Source organism: Chiloscyllium punctatum, unplaced genomic scaffold (genome assembly GCF_047496795.1).
Source record: "Chiloscyllium punctatum isolate Juve2018m unplaced genomic scaffold, sChiPun1.3 scaffold_387, whole genome shotgun sequence".
NCBI lineage: Eukaryota > Metazoa > Chordata > Chondrichthyes > Orectolobiformes > Hemiscylliidae > Chiloscyllium > Chiloscyllium punctatum.
Genome location: NW_027310121.1, coordinates 168,897 through 187,221, shown reverse-complemented (window position 1 = coordinate 187,221; position 18,325 = coordinate 168,897).

Genomic DNA, 18,325 nt, shown 5'->3' with positions numbered 1-18,325 from the left:
TACCTTCAGAGAATCCCTACTGTGTGGAAACGGGCCATTTGGCCCAACACCTCCATATCAACCTTCCAAACAGTATCCAACCCAGCCCCATTCCCCACCCCCCCCCACCCTATTACTCTCCATTTGCCCTGACTAATGCGCCAAACCTACCCATCTCTGAACACTATGGGTAATTTAGCATGGCTAAGTAACCTAATCTGCACATCTCTGGGCTGTGGGGGGGAAACTGGAGCACCTGGAGGAAACCCACAGGGAGAATGCGCAAACACCCCAGAGACAGTCGCCTGAGGCTGTAATCGAAATGGAGTCTGTGGTGCTATGAGGTAGCAGTGCTAACCACTGAGACACCGTGCCATCCAATGTAACTCTCTGGAGCCCTCTCTGATCCTTGCTTCCTCGACCTTAAGTAAGCTTCCTTCTTCCTCTTGATTAGATGCTAAAGTCCATGTGGACAATGTTCACTGCTCTGCCTTCATCTATGTTTGGCCACCTCCTCGAAGAGTCAATCCGGTTTGTTAAACGTGGTCTCCCACTCACAAAGCCATGCTGATTATCTCGGATCAGCCCTTGCCTTTGTAAATGTAAGGATCTCTTTTCTCTCAGAATCTCCTCCAACAACTTCCCCATCACTGGTTTCACGGGGCTTTAATTTCCTGGCTTTTCCCTGCAGTCATTCAGTGATGGAACAGCATTAGCCAACCTCCAGTCTTCCAACATCTCACTGTGTCTGTTGATAATATACATATCTCTGTAAGGGATACTGCAATCTCTTCCCTAGCTTCCCACATTATTCTAGGATTAACCTAATGAGCTCCTGAGGATTGATCTAGCTTTATTTGTTTTAAGATTCCAGCACTTTCTCTTCTCTGTTGAGGATTCTTTCCAAGTCATCACTATTTATTTCCCCACGTTCCCGAGCTTCCATGTCTTTCTCCACAGTAAAAACTGACAAGACTATTTTGTCTAATATCTCACCCACCTCCTCTGGTTCCACATATAGGCGACCTTATTGATCTTTAAGGGCCCTATTCTCTCCCAAGTTACTCTTTAGCCCTTATTGAAACTTGCAAAAAGGCATCTGATAATTCAAATACACCATATCCCCTATACTAGTACACCCCTCCTACACCCTTACAATTCTGCCATTTATATTCAAATCAACAAATTAAATCCAACAGGCTCGTTGCTGTATCAGTTGGCATGGAGGCCACTGTCACACACAGTTACTGTACTGCCCTTGCCATAAGTATATTCAGTGTTCCAACTGTAACCATATTGACATTCCCATCACTGGTTGGTGCCTACAAAAGAATTCCTGCTAACGGTTGATGCTACTTGCTTATTCTCAGCTCCACTTTTGATATTCAGATCCACATAATTGTCTCATTAATGCATTAACTGCATGCTTCCTTCATAACTTGTTAGTTTTTTACCTAGTGTGCATACTGGGACTAGATTGGGTTGGGATATCTGCACAGCATGGATGGGTTGGACCGAAGGGTCGGTTTCCATGCTGTACATCTCTCTGACTCTATGACTCTATTCAAACAACCCTTCAGTATTCCCTTCCCAGTGATGGTCATTCTGCAGCTACATCTCCGGAATGACAGTTCCATCATATCTGTTCATTGTCATTCCATCTTCCTTATGGCTAATATAGTGAGTCATTCCTCAGTAGTGAGGCGGGGGGGGGGGCGGTTGAACAGATGGGTAGAGGTTACAGAGATAGGGAGACTTACAGGGACTCGAGGATGTTAGAGTTACACAGAGTTACATCTGGTCAAGAATGTCAGTGGGACAAAGGGGTTTGGGGATTGGAGGAATTTACAGAGATAGAGGGAGCTGGATTAGATTCTGGAAATAGGGATAGGAATGGAGATAGGAAGAGGCAGACAGTCTGAGAGGCACAGACAGGGAGTGTTTCATCTAGGAGATTATTGTGTACACTAACAGAGATATGGAAGGTTGTCGTGACTGAAGATGTTTTCAGATATAAGAAGGATTCTGGGCTCTGGAGGCGACATAGATAGGAAGGCAATGGAGATTGCCAGGTTACTGGGTTGGAGACAGTTACACAAATGGAGAGGGTTTCACAAACTGAAAGAGGTTCCTATGGTCGGGGGGGGGGTATGGTGTCGGGAATGAGGGTGAAATTTAACAAGGTAAACATCAAAGAATTGGAGAAGGATAAGGAGATTACAAATTTTTCACAGCTAAGGAAGGGTTGTAGGAGCTGGAGAAGATTACATAGGTAGGGACCGATGAAGAGCCTAGAATGTTGCTGTTCCTTGCCCAGCTCTGTATCTATGTCCTGTCTTCCGGGTCTGAATATAGAAGTCTACTACCTCCACCCTGTGCTGTTTACTGTGAGTGATCTTACCGGCTGCAGGATTTACTGAAGGCTCCAGATCTCCATCTCCATCTCTCTCTGGCTGACCAACCAGTTTCAATGAGGTGATGGATGAGACAGGAGTTAGGAACATCCTAAAGACCTGCATGAGACAGTAATAGACAGAATGGGAAATTAGACTGATGCAATGAGTATAACACATGCAGAGAGGCACTGAGTCCAGCAGAGATCTCGATAATCCCAGTCTCCATCCCTTGCCTGTGTTGCTGCATCTCTCTGGAATGGACAATTCTGTTGACTCAGGATCTCAGACAATCTGTAAGATGGAGAAATGCTGACAGAGGCAGTAAATAGACTGACACAGCGAGGGATACCAGATGGAGAGATACTGAGTGATAACACATTATTAGATACTGTATTAAAAGGGAATTGTTTGAATTTGTAACAAAGGCACTGGGATAATTGTGAGGGGATTCAACCTTCCTATCTCATCATCTCTTTGGCGGTGGCTCACAGATGAGGCTGACTCTCTCCCATTCTCAGTGGGGGTGGGGGAGTCTGGAGTTGGCTGTACAGACCGATGTGGCCTTCCACAGACTCTGTTACACTTGAGGCAGAAGTTGGACATGAAAAGGGGGTGGGTGGGGCGTTGATATGACAGCGCGCTCCTTGTGCTGGTTTCTCCTGGATTCCCGTTTTCCCCACAGTAAGTCTCGAGGTGCTCGACACCTTCCCAATGCTTCTTCCCCACTTCAGACGGTCTTGGCCGATTTGATTAAGAGATGAAAAAAAACCGATCAATTCTGAAGTAACCAACATTTAGAAATGTGGAGGAGTGCAGTAGGAAGAGGAAACATTGTCAGTGTTTAATCAGAGTAGCGGAACAGGGAGAATTGAAGGTGGTGGAGGTGGTGGGAGTGTTACAGAGAGGGGCAAAGGCCTGAACAACATTACAAAGCCAGCACGGATTGCTGCAGCTCGAGCTGTTTGCAAAGGGAGGGATAGACATATGTATTTTTCATTGATTCATTCACGGCCTAAGGATGTTACCGGTTGGACCAGCATATATTGCCCTCCTGCTAATTGCCCAGAGGCAACTCAGAGCCATCATATTGCTGTGGGACTGGAGTCACATGTGAGCCAAACCAGGTAAGAATGTCAGATATCCCTCCCTAAAGGACATACGTGAACAAGTTGATTTTTTTCCAGATAATCAACAATGCTTATACAGTGGCCTCACTAATGTCCTGTACAGATACACCATGACATCCCAACTCCTACTCTCAATACTCTGCCCAATCACGGGTGACCATCCCAAACGCCTGCTTCACCAGCCTGTCTACTTGTGACGCTACTTTCAAAAAACATTGTACCTGCGTCCCTGGGTCACTGAAATGATTGACAACACTACCCAGGGCCCGAACATTAATTGTACAAGTCCAGCCTGGTCTGCTTTAGCACAATACAACATCTTGCATTTCTCCACATGTTCTTCCTAATCTCACTGGTCCAGCAGTACTGCTGATCCCATTGTACTCTTCGATAACCCTCTTCACTGTCCACTTTCTCACCAATTTCAGTCTCACTCACAAACTTGCTAACCATGGCGACTGTATTATCATCCAAACTGTTTATATAAATGATGCACAACAGTGACCCAGCACCGAACTCGATGGCACACCGTTGGTCACAGGCCTGCAGTTTGAGCAGCAACCCTCTATGAACATGCGCTGTCTTCTATCGTCAATCCTGTTTTGTATCCAGTTAGTGAACGCTCCCTGGTTATGTGCGATCTAAACTTACTAACCAGTCTGCCATGCAGAACCTTGTCAAAGGCCTTGCTAAAGTTCATGTGGACATCGTGTACTGCTCTGCTTTGACGTCTCACTTGTCTACCTCCACACTCAGGTTTGAGGCATGATTTCCCATTCACAAAGCCATGCTGATGATCATTAATCTGTCCTTACCTTTCCAAACGTACGATGATCGTTTCTCTCAGAATCTCCTCCAACAACTTACCACCCTGCCATCAGTCTCACTGGTCCATAGTAGCTGTCGATGATATAAACATCTCTGAAAGGGGCCCTGCAATTTCCTCCCTCGCTTCTCACAAGGCGATGGGATATATCTGATCATGTCCCAAGGTTTTATTTAACTTTTTGCATTTTAAGACATCCAGCACCTCCTGTTCTCCAATGTGCACTCTTTTCAAGACATCACTATGTATTTTGCCAAGTTCCTGAGCTTCCATGTCTTTCTCCACAGGAAATCTTAACGCAAAATATGTGTTCAGTATCTCACCCATCAGCAGTGATTCCACCCAGACAGCCTCATTGACCTTTTAGGGGCCCTATTCTCTCACGAGCTATGTTTTACCCCTTGTTGAAACTTGTCAAAATGCTTCTGAAATTTCAAATATCCCTCCACCGCAACTACCTCCCCCACCCTTATCTATTCTGCATTTATGGTCACACCAAAATATAGAATCCAACAGATTTAAAAATATTCCCCTTTTATAAAATCATACAGCTCCCATTGTTTCTAAACATCCAGTTATCATTGATTGTCATATCCTTTAAAACACACTCCAGCATGTTCCAGACTTACTGTCAGGATCACCATTTGGTTCAGACTGACTGCACAAAGGATTTGGGGAATCGTTGTGTATCAATCTGAAACAGGTAGCTTACAGGATCAGCAGGTCATAGAGAAGGCAAAGGGAATGGAGTCTAAAAATACGGAGGCCTTGCTAAAATGATGCAAGGTACAAGTCAGACCACACCTAGATGAAAATGAACAGTATGCATGCCCAAAGGAAAGACATTCTTGTGTTGGAGGCAGGCCAGAGAAGGTTCACTCGGCTGATTCTGGAGATGGCTGGATTTTCTAATGAGAAGAGGTGGAGTAGATTGACCTTGAATCTGTTGGGGTTTTGAAGAATGGGAGAGAAATTGAATGAAACATCCAGGATTGTGAGGGGCTTTGAAAGGGTGGATGCCGTGAAGTTAGAAACTAGAACAGTACAGCACAGAAAAAGGCCCTTCGGCCCACCAGGGCTGTGCTGACCATGCTGCTATTCTAAACTAATTCCATTTGCCTGCACATGGGCGATATCCCTCTATTCTCTCCCTATTGATGTTTCTGTCTAAATGCCACTTCAAAACTGAGTGACAGTCTGCAGAGAACAACAGAATCCACAAATCCCCGTTGCATGCGTCATGGTCAATGACAAAAGTTTCATTCTTTTAAAAATGACAACTCCTCAATTCCTGCATCTCATAAAACTGCCATTTAAAAATATTAAAATAAAGAACATTCTAAATGAAGGTTTTGATGAGGTGACCTCTGGTCAGTCCTGTAGATCTGTTTGTTACAAGATGCACGGAGAGTGCTTTTTACCATAGCACCACCAGCTCAGTGTCAGGCACACAGAGAGAATGGGCAAATAGTTTCACACCTGAATTCACATCTCCCAGCCTGGCAATCTTAAGTTGTGCTCACCATTCCGGTAAAGATCTCTAGAAACAGGACATCAGAGCCAGAAGACTGGAGGTTGGCTATCGTGTTGCTACTATTTAACGAAGGCAGTAAGGAAACGCCATGGAACTATAGACTGGTGAGCCTGACATCGGTGTGTACGTTGTTGGAGGGAATCGTGAGGGACAGGATGTACATGTATTTGGAAAGGCAAGGACTGATTCGGGATAGTCAATATTTCTTTTTGAGTCGGAAATCATGCCTCACAAACTTGATTGAGTTTTTTGAAGAAGTAACAGAGAAGATTGATGAGGGCAGAGCAGTGGATGTGATCTATATGGACTTCAGTAAGGCGATCAACAAGGTTCCCCATTGGAGACTGGTTAGCAAGGTTAGATCTCACGGAATCCAGGGAGAACTAGCCAATTGGTAAAGAACTGGATCACAGTTAAAAGACAAAGAGTGGTGGTGGAGGGTTGGTTTGCAAACTGGAGGTCTGTGTCCAGTGGAGTGCCACAAGGATCAGTGCTGGGTCCAATATTTTGCATTGTTTCCATAAATGATCTGAATGTGAGCATAAGAGGTATAGTTAGTAAGTTTGCAGATGTCAACAAAATTGGAGGTGTGGTGGCCAGCGAAAGAGGTTACTTCCAATTACAATGGAATATTGATCAGATGGGCCAATGCGCTGAGAAGTGGCAGATGGATATTAATTCAGATAAATGAGAGGTGCTGTATTTTGCAAAAGCAATTCTTTGCTGGACTTATACACTTAATGGTAAGTTTTGACAGAGTGTTGCTGAACATAGAGATATTGGAGAGCAGGTTCATAGCTCTTGAAAGCAGAGTCGCAGGTAGGTAGGATAGTGAAGAAGGCATTTGGTATGCTTTCTTTTATTGGTCAGAGTATTGAGTACAGGAGTTATGAGGTCATGTTGTGGCTGTACAGGACATTGCTTAGGTCACTTTTGGAATACTGTGTGCAATTCTGGTCACCTTCCTATCAGAAGGATGTTGTGAAACTTGAAATGGTTCAGAAAAGACTTACAAGGATGTTGCCAGGATTGGAGGGTTTGTGCTATAGAGAGGTTGAATAGGCTGGCGCTGTTTTCCCTGAGCATCGAAGTCTGAGGGGTGATCTTATAGAGATTTATAAAATCATTAGGGGGCAACCATATAGAGATTTATAAAGCCATATAGAGCTTTATAAAAGAGGGGCATGGAGAGGCTAAAGAGACAAAGTCTTCACCCTCGGGAATGGGAGTCCAGAACTGGAGGACACAGGTTTACGATTAGAGGAGAGAGATATAAAAGAGACTTCGGGGCTTTTTTTCACGCAGAGGGTAGTACGTGTATGGAATGAGCTGCCAGAGTAAGTGGTGGAGGCTGATACAAAGATATCTGGATGGGTATATGAATAGGAAGGGTTTGCAAGAATATGGGCCAGATGCTGGTAGGTGGGACTGGATTCAGTTGGGATATCTGGTCGGCATGGACAGGTTAGACCGAAGGGTCTGCTTCCATGCTGTACATCTCTTTGACTCTAAGATCGGCTGAATGGTCCAATCAAAGATGATATGTGGTTCAAATCTTAACATCCTTCAGGGTCCACAACCCATTCTTGGTCCCATCCTGCAGGCTCTATGAATCCCAGACTGTCTAACCTCCTGCAGGATCCACCTTCCTTCCTAGATTAGTACCATCCTCCAGGTTCTGCAGCCCTTCTTACCTCCGTAACATGGCCCGGTCTCTACAAATCTTCATTCCTCTGCAATGTTCCCCAGAAAGGCACTGGAGGATGGTGGCATTTACAGAGTTAGGGAGGGATATCGGGATTGGAGGATTTTGCAGGCATTAGGAATATAGGGACTTGAGGAGATTTCACAGTTTATGAGTGTGATATGGACTGTAGGATGTTACAAAGATAAGGATGGTTTCAGATTGGAAGATTCTGCAGAAAAAGTTTACATGGTTAAAGGCAGGAACCTGAGCAGTGTGCATGACCAGAGTGATTCTGTGTCCCTGAAGTTACCGCCCAAGTTGAGAGGGTGTTAAGAAGGCGTATGGTGTGTTGGCTTTCATTAGCAGGTATGGCTAAGACCCTAAACAATTTTTTCCCTCCAGAACTTACTGTGGACAAAGACTGGGGAACGCAGAGAACAAGAGTAACACATTAGACCACAATTGGAGTTCTCTGCAATTCCAACCTCCCTGTTATAGGAAGGATGCTGTGATACTTGACAGGGCTCAGAAAAGCTTTACAAGATTTTGCCAGGGTTGTTGCTGAATAAGCTGGGGCTATTTTCCCTGGAGCGTCGGAGACTGAGGGGTGACCTTACAGAGATTTATATAAACATGAGGGGCATGGATTTGGTAAACATTCAAGGTCTTTTCCCAGGGGTTGGGGAGCCCAAAACTATAGGACATAGGTTTAGGGTTACAGGGCAAAGGTTTAAAAAAGGACTGAAGGGACAACTTTTTCATGCACATGGTGATGTGTGTATGGAATAAGCTGAGAGAGAATGTAATGGAGACTGATACCTTTTAAATGTTGTAATTGTATCTGGATGGATATATGGATAGTCAGAGTTTAGCGGTACATGGGCCAAATGCTGGTAAATGAGATGAATTTATTTACATCTTCTAGTCAGCATGGATGAGTTGGACTGAAGGCTCTGTTTCCATGCTGTACACCTCTATTATTTGAAAAGAGTGCATGTTATAGAAGAGGTGGTGCTGGTGGTTTTAAAACACAAAGGAATAGAAAGCCCCAGGCCCTGATTAAGTGTATCACAGGACATTGTGCCATGCTCGGGAAGAAATTGTGGAGCTACTAGCAAGGGTATTTGTACCATTGACAGCCATGTGTGATCGGCTGGAAGGCTGGAGGGTGGCATAGTGGATTTCTAAGATTCCAAAGGGATCTTGATGAAATGGGTGAATGGGCTGAAAATCTGCAGATGGAATTCAATCTGAATAACTGCGACGTAATGCATTTGGTAAAACAAACAAGAGTAGAGCGTATGCAATTAATGTTCGGGCCTCGGTTAGTGTTTTAGAGCAGAGGGACCTCCGGGTTCAGGTACATAATTCTTGAAGTTTGCATCACAGGATGGATAAGACAGTGCTTGGCATGCCTGACTATTGCTCAGTCCATTGAGTGGAGGATTTGGGACGTCATCTTGAGATTGTGCAGACATTTGTGAGGCCTGTTCTGCAATACTCTATCCAGTTCTTGTCGGCAGTTAATGGGAGGGTATTTTTAACCTGAAGGGTATTCAGAAGAGATTTACCAAGGCGTTGCTGGGTATGGAAGGCTTGAGTTCTGAAAAATGGTTGGAAATGCAGAGTGTTTTTTCATTGGATCCGGGAGGTTGAGAGGTGACCTTATAGAAGTTTAAGAAAAAAATTTGGGATATAGATAGAGTCAGTGGTAGCTGCCTTTTCCTTCTGATGACGGAATCTCAAGTGGAAGGGCCACATTTTTCAGGTTAGAGGAGAGAGATGTTCAAAAAAAAGGATATAAGGGGCAAATTGTTACACGGAGGGTAGTTTGGGTGTGGAATGAACTTACTTAGGTGGATGTCGGTACAATTACAACGTTTAGTTAAGTACATGAATAGGAAAGGTATGGAGGGATATAGGCCAGCAACAGGCAGCTGGGACGAGTTTAGTTTGAGATTATGGTTGGTATCAACAGAAGGGTCAGTTTCCATGCTGTACAGCTCTGACAACAATATGGTTTTGATCCATTATTTATGAAAGGCTGCAAGAGAAAGCCAGGGAACTGAAAACCAATTAGCCCAACGTCAGTGGTGGGTTAGTTGTGAAAGTGATTCTGCCAGACTGGAGTTAAATTCGTTTGTAAAGGCAAGGATTGATGAAAGATAGTCAGCAGGGCATTGTGCATACAAAGTCAAGTCTTACTAACTTGATGGCTTTTGTTGAATTGGTGACCAGACATTGTCTACACCAACGTCAGCAGGGCCTTTGACGGGATTTAGCATGATTTAGGGTGTAGGTTTGCTCGCTGAGCTGTAGGTTTGATATCCAGGTGTTTCGTTACCTGGCACGGTAACATCATCAGTGGCGACCTCCAAGTGAAGCGAAGCTGTTGTCTCCTGCTTGCTATTTATATCTTTCTCCTGGATGGGGTTCCTGGGGTTTGTGGTGAACTACAGGAACCCCATCGAGGAGAAAGATATAAAGAGAAAGCAGGAGACAACAGCTTCGCTTCACTTGGAGGTCGCCACTGATGATGTTACCGTGCCAGGTAACGAAACATCTGGATATCAAACCTACAGCTCAACGAGCAAACCTACACCCTAAACCTCAACCTGAGCAACAAACCTTCATAAACCTTGCATTTAGCATGATATACTGGTTCGTAAGATTAGATCACATGTGATCAGGGAGAGCGAGTCAACTGGATACAAAATTGGCTTGAAAGTAGGAGACAGGGGGTGGTGGGAGAGGGTTGTTATTCAGACTGGAGGCCTGTGACCAGCGGGTGTGCTACAAGGATCAGGGCTGGGACCACTGATGTGCATCGTCTACATAAACGATTTGGTTGAGTATATTGGAGTCATTGTTAGTAATTTTGTGGATGATCAAATTAATAGTGTAGTGGGCAGTCAATACGGTTATCAAAGGGGATCTCGACCAACTGGGCCAGTGGACCAAGGAATGAAAGATGGAGTTTAATTCAGGTATTGAGTTCACACAGTTAATGGTACAGCCCTGGGTAGTGTTGTCGAACAGAGAGAGACGGAGAGGTGCAGTTTCATTGTTCTTTGGAAGTAGCATCACAGTTGGACAGGGTGGGGAAAGCGGCATTTGGTTCAATTGCTGTCATTGGCCAGCACTTTGATACATGAGTTGGAGATATTTGTAACATTGTCTTCAATATTTCCCTTGGACAGAGGAGGCTTATAAGGGGTGACCTTATAAAGGTTTATAAAACTAAACGGAGAGTAAGAATGGTGATTAGCCAAGTGTAAGTGAGTCCAAAACTAGAGGGTATTAACGTGAGGCGAGAGAACAAAGAATTAAAGAGGGAGCTGAGGTGCAACATCCACAGAGGATGGTGCATAGACGGAATGAACTGTCAGGGGCACATGGGAGAAACAAGAACAATTACAACATGGAAAAGAAATGTAGGCAGGCACATGGAGAGGGGAAGGTTTGAAGAGATATGGGCCAAACACAGGCAAATGCGACTCGTTCAGGTTTGGGGAAAATAGTCAGCATTGATGACTTGGACTGAAGGTTCTGTTTTCATGCAGCATGACCCTGCACCCTGTTAAAGAGGAGGAGAATACGGAGATAAGGCATGTTATAGACACTGAAGCAAGGTATAGTGATAGGGATGGTAGTCTGCAATGCGGTACATTTCAAATATGCGGAGGGCCTATATAGAAAGAAGGAGGTTACAGAGATAGGAACTGTTATAGGAGTTAAAAATTATTGAAGACACTGATCCACAAGACATACCTTTGGTACAGTGTTGGAGAAGGTACACAGAACAGAAAGATCTCAGGCAGCATTCCCACCCTCTCGTGGGAGGCCTGCTTTCCCCTTTGTTGTACTGATGCTCACTAAGAGAGCACAGGCCTGGATTGATAACTGTGAACTCTCTACGTTGTCTCAGTACAACGTAAGTTAAAGTAGACGTGGTGATTGAGCCAGAGTTGTGTCTGTACTGTGCTCCCCCTCCAGCACTGTATCAATGTCATGTCCTGTTAGCTGATGTTTGGATCCCTCACATTGCTGTCTGCTCTGTGCATTGTGAGTGATCTTACCTCACTGCAGGATTTATTGAAGGCTCTAGATCTCCCTGCACTTTGTCTCTTTGGCTGACCAACCATCTTCAATGTGGTGATGGATGGAACACCCAGCAGCTGAGAAGTCTATTGAATCTCCCTGAGTACCGACAGGAGACAGACAAATAGACAGAATGGAAAATTACACTGATGTAGTGAAGGTTACACATGTAGAATGGCACTGAGTCCCACAGAGTCCCTGTGCTGTTGCTTCTCTCTGGAGTGGAGAATTCTGTTAGCTCAGGATCTGAAGTAACTGCAAGAGTGAGAGACCCTGACAGAGGCAGAAATTAGACCCACACAGTAAGGGATACCACATGGAGAGATACTGAGTGATATCACCAGAGTGCAGGAAGGTGTCAGGATCAAACAATTGTGACAGAAGAAGATGTTTAGCTTCATGATGCACTGGTATCAGTGCTCAGGTATGAGCAACGTGCGAGCAGGTGAAGTGATGGCCAAGTGGTATTATTGCTAGAGCATGTATCCAAAACCTCAGCTAATATTCAGGGGAGACAGGTTTGAATCCCACCATCTGAAGTGGTGGAATTTGAAATCAATAAATTCAAATATTATAATTAACCATCCATACATATGTATGAAACCATTGCTGATGTACAAAAAACCCAAACACTTGTCCTTTCGAGAATGACATCTGCCCACCCTCACATAGTCTGCATGACATACCCACAGCAAAGTGTTTTCCAAATCCAAATAGAAAAAGGTGATGCATCAGAACAGCATGGGAATGTGGCTCAAGAGAAGCAGAAAGGAACAGGCTGGGCCAGAGTTTAACTAAAACTCTAAATTAACGAATTGGATTGTGATAGGAAATTGTGGAAAAGAGTACAGAAACTTGTTTTCCGCATAGACAAAGTATCTTCAATAAGGTAGCTGGATTTGTGACACAGCTGAAAGAGATTTAGATACCAGAGAGATGTGGTTACAGGGTAAACAAATTGTGGAACATAAATATTCAATGGTTCACAACCTTGTGGAAACTCAGGCAAAATGGACAACACTAACAATAATGGGTAACAAAGGCGTTAGATAGAAAGCGCGGGGGGTGGGGCTGGGGGTTCCTTAAAAATAAACGGGCAAACAATGGTCACAAAATATCCTTAGCAGATAATGTTAAGGATAAGCCACTAGATATTTAATAAGTACAGTTAGAGGAAGAGGATCCACAACTAAGCAGTGGGGCCTGTTAGAATCCAAAGGGACAATCAGTGCATGGAGCCAGAGGAAGCAGGTGAGGTCTACAATGAATACTTCCCATCTGTATTCACACAAGAGAAAGGCATTGTCGGGATTTCAGTTGGCATGGTGAGGTTCTGGAACATCTTATGATCAATGAGAAGGAGGCGTTAAATGTATTCACAGGCAAAAAGGTGGAGAAATTCCCAGTAACAATAAAATATATCCCAGGCTGTTATAGGAGGTAAGGGAGGAGATTGCTGGGGCCCTGGCGGATATATTTAAAACTTTGCTGGCCACAGGTGAAGTGCTGAATGACTGGAGGATGGCGAATGTGGTTCCTTTGTTCAAGAGCAGCAGTGATAGGCCAGGTAATTACAGAGCAGATAGTCTGACAGCAGGGGGAGGGAAAATATTGGAAACAATTGTGAGGGACACGATGAATCAACATTCAAAAGGACAGGAATACATTAGGGATTGTCTGTATGGATTTGGTAGAGGACTGTCCTCTGATATTGATGAGGCCAGTGCAGATGGTGTGGTAACATGGTGTTTATTAATGTCTTTGACAAGGTCTCACATGGAAGGCCGGTCCAAAAGGAAAGAGCCCATGGAATCCAAGGCAAGTTGGAAAATTGGATCCATAATTGGTGGAGCAGGTTTTTCACGACTGGAAAACTTTGCCCAACGGGTGTACCACAGGGTTCTGTACAGGAACCATTGCTGGTTATTATGTACATTAATATCTCAGATGTGAAAGCAGAAGGTATCATTGGTAGGTTTGCAGATGACATGAAAGGGGAGGGTGTTGTCCACAGTGAGGAGCATGGTCTCAGGCTGCAGTCTGATATTGATCAGATGATAAACTGAGCAGAGTAATGGCAGATGGAGTTTACTTCTGATCACTGTGAGGTAATGCACTGTGGGAAGTCTAATCAGCAAATGATATCCATCATGAATAGTAGGTCCTCCTGGTGTACTGAGGAATACAGGGACCTTGGTGGGCAAGTCCCTGGATGTCTGAAGGTGTCAGCACAGGTAGACAGGGTGGGGAAGATACCTGAACTGGGAACAGGAGGAGGACACATATCCTGGTGGGGAGAGTTGCTGGAGCTGCTCGAGAGGATTTAAAATCATCTGGCAGGGATGTGGGACTGCAAACAGTCGTAAGGCCAGAAAGAAGTTTGAGGCTGGTATAGATGTTCAAGAGAGCAATTTAAATAGACAAGGCAGGCAAGAACTTAGCAGGCAATGAGGGAAAATTGATTAAGTAAACTGCATTTATTTCAATGCAAGGGGCCGCACAGATAAGGCAGATGAACCCAGAGCATGGAAGGGAACATGGGACTGGGATACCATAGATATTACAGAAACACAGATAAGGGAGGGACAGGACTGGCAGCTCAATGTTCCACAGGACAGAGGCAACAGGAAGGATAGAACAGGAGGCAAAACAGGAGGAGAGCTGGTGGTTTTGACTGGGGGAAAACATCACAGCAGTACCGAGAGAGAATATTCATTCAGGATCGCCCAGTTAAATGATATTAGTAGAACCGAGAAATAAAAATTGGTCATCAGTTTGCTACGATTGTACTACAGCGATAGGCAATGGGAGATGAAGGAGCAAATATGTCAGGAGATCTCAGATATCTGTTAGAATGATAGCGTCGTAATGGTAGGGGATTTTAACCTTAAACCTCGACTGGGATTGCTACTGTGTTAAGCAGTTGGATGGAAGGAATTTGATAAGTGTTCCAGAAACTCCCAGTCATTATGTAAATGACCCAACTTGAAAATGGGGCTAAACCTGACCTCCACTTGGGAAACAAGGTTGGAAACGGGACTGAGCTGTTAGCGGGGACGCACTTTGGAAAGTCACCAGAATTGTATTAGTTTGAAAATAGCGATGGAAAAGGACAGGCCTGGTCCACAAGTTCAAGTTATACAATGGAGCAAGATAGTCATGAATTTTTAAAGTAGATTTGGGGAGGTTATTTGCAGGTAAAGGGAAGTCTGGCAAGTAGGAATATTTTAAATCCGAGATAAAAGGAGTGTTCAGCGCCAGCCTGTTCCTGTTAGTGTGCAACTCAATGCTGACTGAATTAGGAAACACTGGCTGAGATTCGAGGCTCCAGTCAAGAAGAAAGGGGGCACATGTCAGATATAATTGGCTGACTCAAGGGAATCCCTTCAGGAGCATCAGGGCTGTAGAAATACATTTAGGATGGAAATCAGGAATGTAAAAAGGGGACACGAGATCGCTTTGGCAGAGAAAGTTAAGGAGAATCCAAAGAGACTCTACAAGTGTCTTAAGAGCAAAAGAAGAGCTCGGGACAAACCCCGTCTCCTTAATGATCAATGAAGGCAACGATGTGTGAAACTACAAGATCCAAAACAAATATTTCACTTTGGAACTTACTGTGGATAAAGACTGGGGCGCTCAGGGAACTAAACAGTGTTTGTCCTGACTACTATTGGAATACTGTGTGCAATTCTGGTCTCAATGCTGTGGATGTTGTGGAACATGAAAGGGTTCAGATGACCAAGGATTTGCCAGGGTTGTAGGGTTTGCGCTGCACGGAAAAGCTGAATAAGCTGGAGCTGAATTCACTTGAACATGGGAGGCTAAGGAGTTACCTGATAAAGGTGTTTAAAATCATGATGGTCATCGATAGGGTGAATAGATAAGGTCTTTTCCCCAGGTTGGGGGGATTACAAACTGATAGGCCTTTACTTTAAAGTTCGAGGGGAAATTTTCAAAGGGACCTAAAGGACAACTGGTTCCTGCAGAGTGTATGGAATACGCTGCCAGAGGAAATAGTGGAGGCTGATAGAAATACATTTAAAAGGCATGTGGATGGGTATATGAATAGGAAGGGTTCAGAGGGATATTGGCAAAATTGTGGCAAATGTGACTAGAAACGTCATGCAGGAGTTGGTTTGAAGGATCTACTTCTGTTCTGTACATCTCTGTGACTCAATGTCCTAAATGTTTCCACATTATAGAAAAGGAGGTGCTGGAGGTTTTAATACACAAAGGTAGATAAATCCCCAGGACCTGATCAAATGTATATTAGGACATTGTGGGAAGCTGGTGAAGAAATTGTAGGGGCCCTAGCAGAGATGTTTGTACCATAGAGAGCTATGTGTGATAGGCTGTTAGACTGGAGGGTGGCATTGTAAACAGTGAAGAAGGTTTTCTAAGATTACAAAGGGATCCTGATGAAATGTGTGAATGGCTGAAAAATAGTAGATGGAGTTCAATCTGAATAAATGTGAGGTAAGGCATTTGGTACAACAAACACAGGCAGGACTTATACAATTAATGATTGGACCCTCGGTAGTGTGTTGTAGAACTTTGAAGCTTGCAACATGGAGAGACAGGATGGTCAAAAAAAAGGTGCCTGCCATACTTCCTTTCATTGCTCAGTCCTTTGGATATAGGAGTTGGGAAGTCACATTGAGATTATACAGGCCATTGCTGAGACCTCTTCTGGAATACTGTGTCCAGTTCTGGTCGCCCAGGCTATCGGAAGGATATTATTAAGCGGGAGAGGGTTCAGAGGAGATTTACTGGGACGTGGATGGGTATGGAAGGTTACAGTTATAAAGAAACCTGGAGAGATTGGTATTTTTTCATTGAGGAGAAAGTGAGGATTGCAGATGCTGGAGATCAGAGCTGAAAATGTGTTGCTGGAAAAGCGCAGCAGGTCATGTAGCACCCAAGGAACAGGAGAATCTATGTTTCGGGCATCAGCCTGAAGAAGAGCTAATGCCCGAAACGTCGATTCTCCTGTTCCTTGGATGCTGCCTGACCTACAGCACTTTTCCAGCAACACATTTTTTTCACTGAAACCTGAATGTTGACAGATGACCTCATAGAAGTTTATAAAGTCATGAGGGGGATAGATAGAGTTAATGGGAGTTGTCTTTTCCTATAGACAGGGGAGTTTCAAGACAAGGCACTACATTTTTAAGTTTAGAAGATTGACATAAAAAAATGATACGAGAGGCACTTTGTTACACAGAGGGTGGGTTGTGTGTGGAATGAACTTCCCAAGGAAGGGGTGAACATGGGAATAATTACAATGTTTAAAAGACATTTGGATTACTCCAGGAATAGGAAAGGTTTGAAGGGCTATGATCCAGGAACAGGCAGGTGGTCAGGCAGGAAATCAGTTTTAGAGTATGGTTAGCACTAACCAACAGTGCGGTATGACTGTCTGACTGTGATTATAATATTGTGTTATTAATTAAGGAAGGATGCAAGATAAAGCCAGGGGTGTACAGACTGGTGAGCCAGACATCAGGGTGGGTCAGTTGTTGAAGGTCATTCTGAGAGGTATGACTTACTTGCAATGGGAAAGATAAGGACTGATTACAGCCAGCCAGCATGGCTTTGTGCGTGAGAAAACATGTCTCACAAACTTGATTGGAGTTTGTTCAAGATGTGACCAAGAAGACGAAGGCAGAGTAACAGACGTCAAGGTGTTGCATGATATATTGGTAAGTAAGGGTAGATCACAAGGGATCAGGGAGAGCTCGCCAACTGGATACACAATGGGATGACAGTGGGAGACAGAGGGTGGTGGGAGAGGGTTGTTGTTCAAACTGGAGGCCTCTAACCAGCAGTCTGCTTTCAGGATTGGTGCACCATTTACATAAACAATCTGAGTGAAAATATAGCAGTCTCTGTTAGTATGTTTGCTGATACCAAGATTAGTGAAAGAGTGGGCAGGGAATATAGTTATCGAAGGGGATGTTAATCAACTGGGCTCGTGGGCCAAGGAATGAAAGATGGAATTTAATTCAGGTGCTGGATTTAATTAAGTCAAACCAGGGAGGACTAATACAGTTAATGGTCGGGCCCTGGACAGTGTTGTCAAACAGGGAGAGACCAAGGGGTGCAGTAACATGGTTAGTTGGAAGTGCCATCACAGGTGGACAGAGTGGTGGGGAAAGCAGCATTTGGCACACTTGTCTTCATTGGTCAGAGCATTGAGTACATGAGTTGGAGTTATTTGTAACATTGTCGTCAATATTTCTCCTCAGCAGAGGAGGCCATGGGGTGACTTTATAAAGGTTTATGAAACCATGTAGGGCCTAAGTAAGGTGAATTGCCAAGGGTAGGTGAGTCCAAAGCTAGAGGCATAAACGTGAGGTGACAGAGCAAGTATTTAAAGAGGGAGCTGAGGGGCAACATTATCCACAGAGGATGGTGCATAGATGGAATGAGCTGCCAGAGGAAATGGTAAAAACAAGTACAATTAAAACATGGAAAAGATACTTGGGCAGGTACATGGAGAGGAGAAGATTTCAAGGGACATGGACCAAACACAGGCAAATGTGACACATTCCATTTTGGAAACCTCAGCCGAAGAGCCATGCCGCACAGAAACAGACCCGATGTCTCCAGTTATCGGAGGAGGAGACTATCGAGACAAGGCATGTTGTAGAGACTGAAGCAAGTTACAGCGAT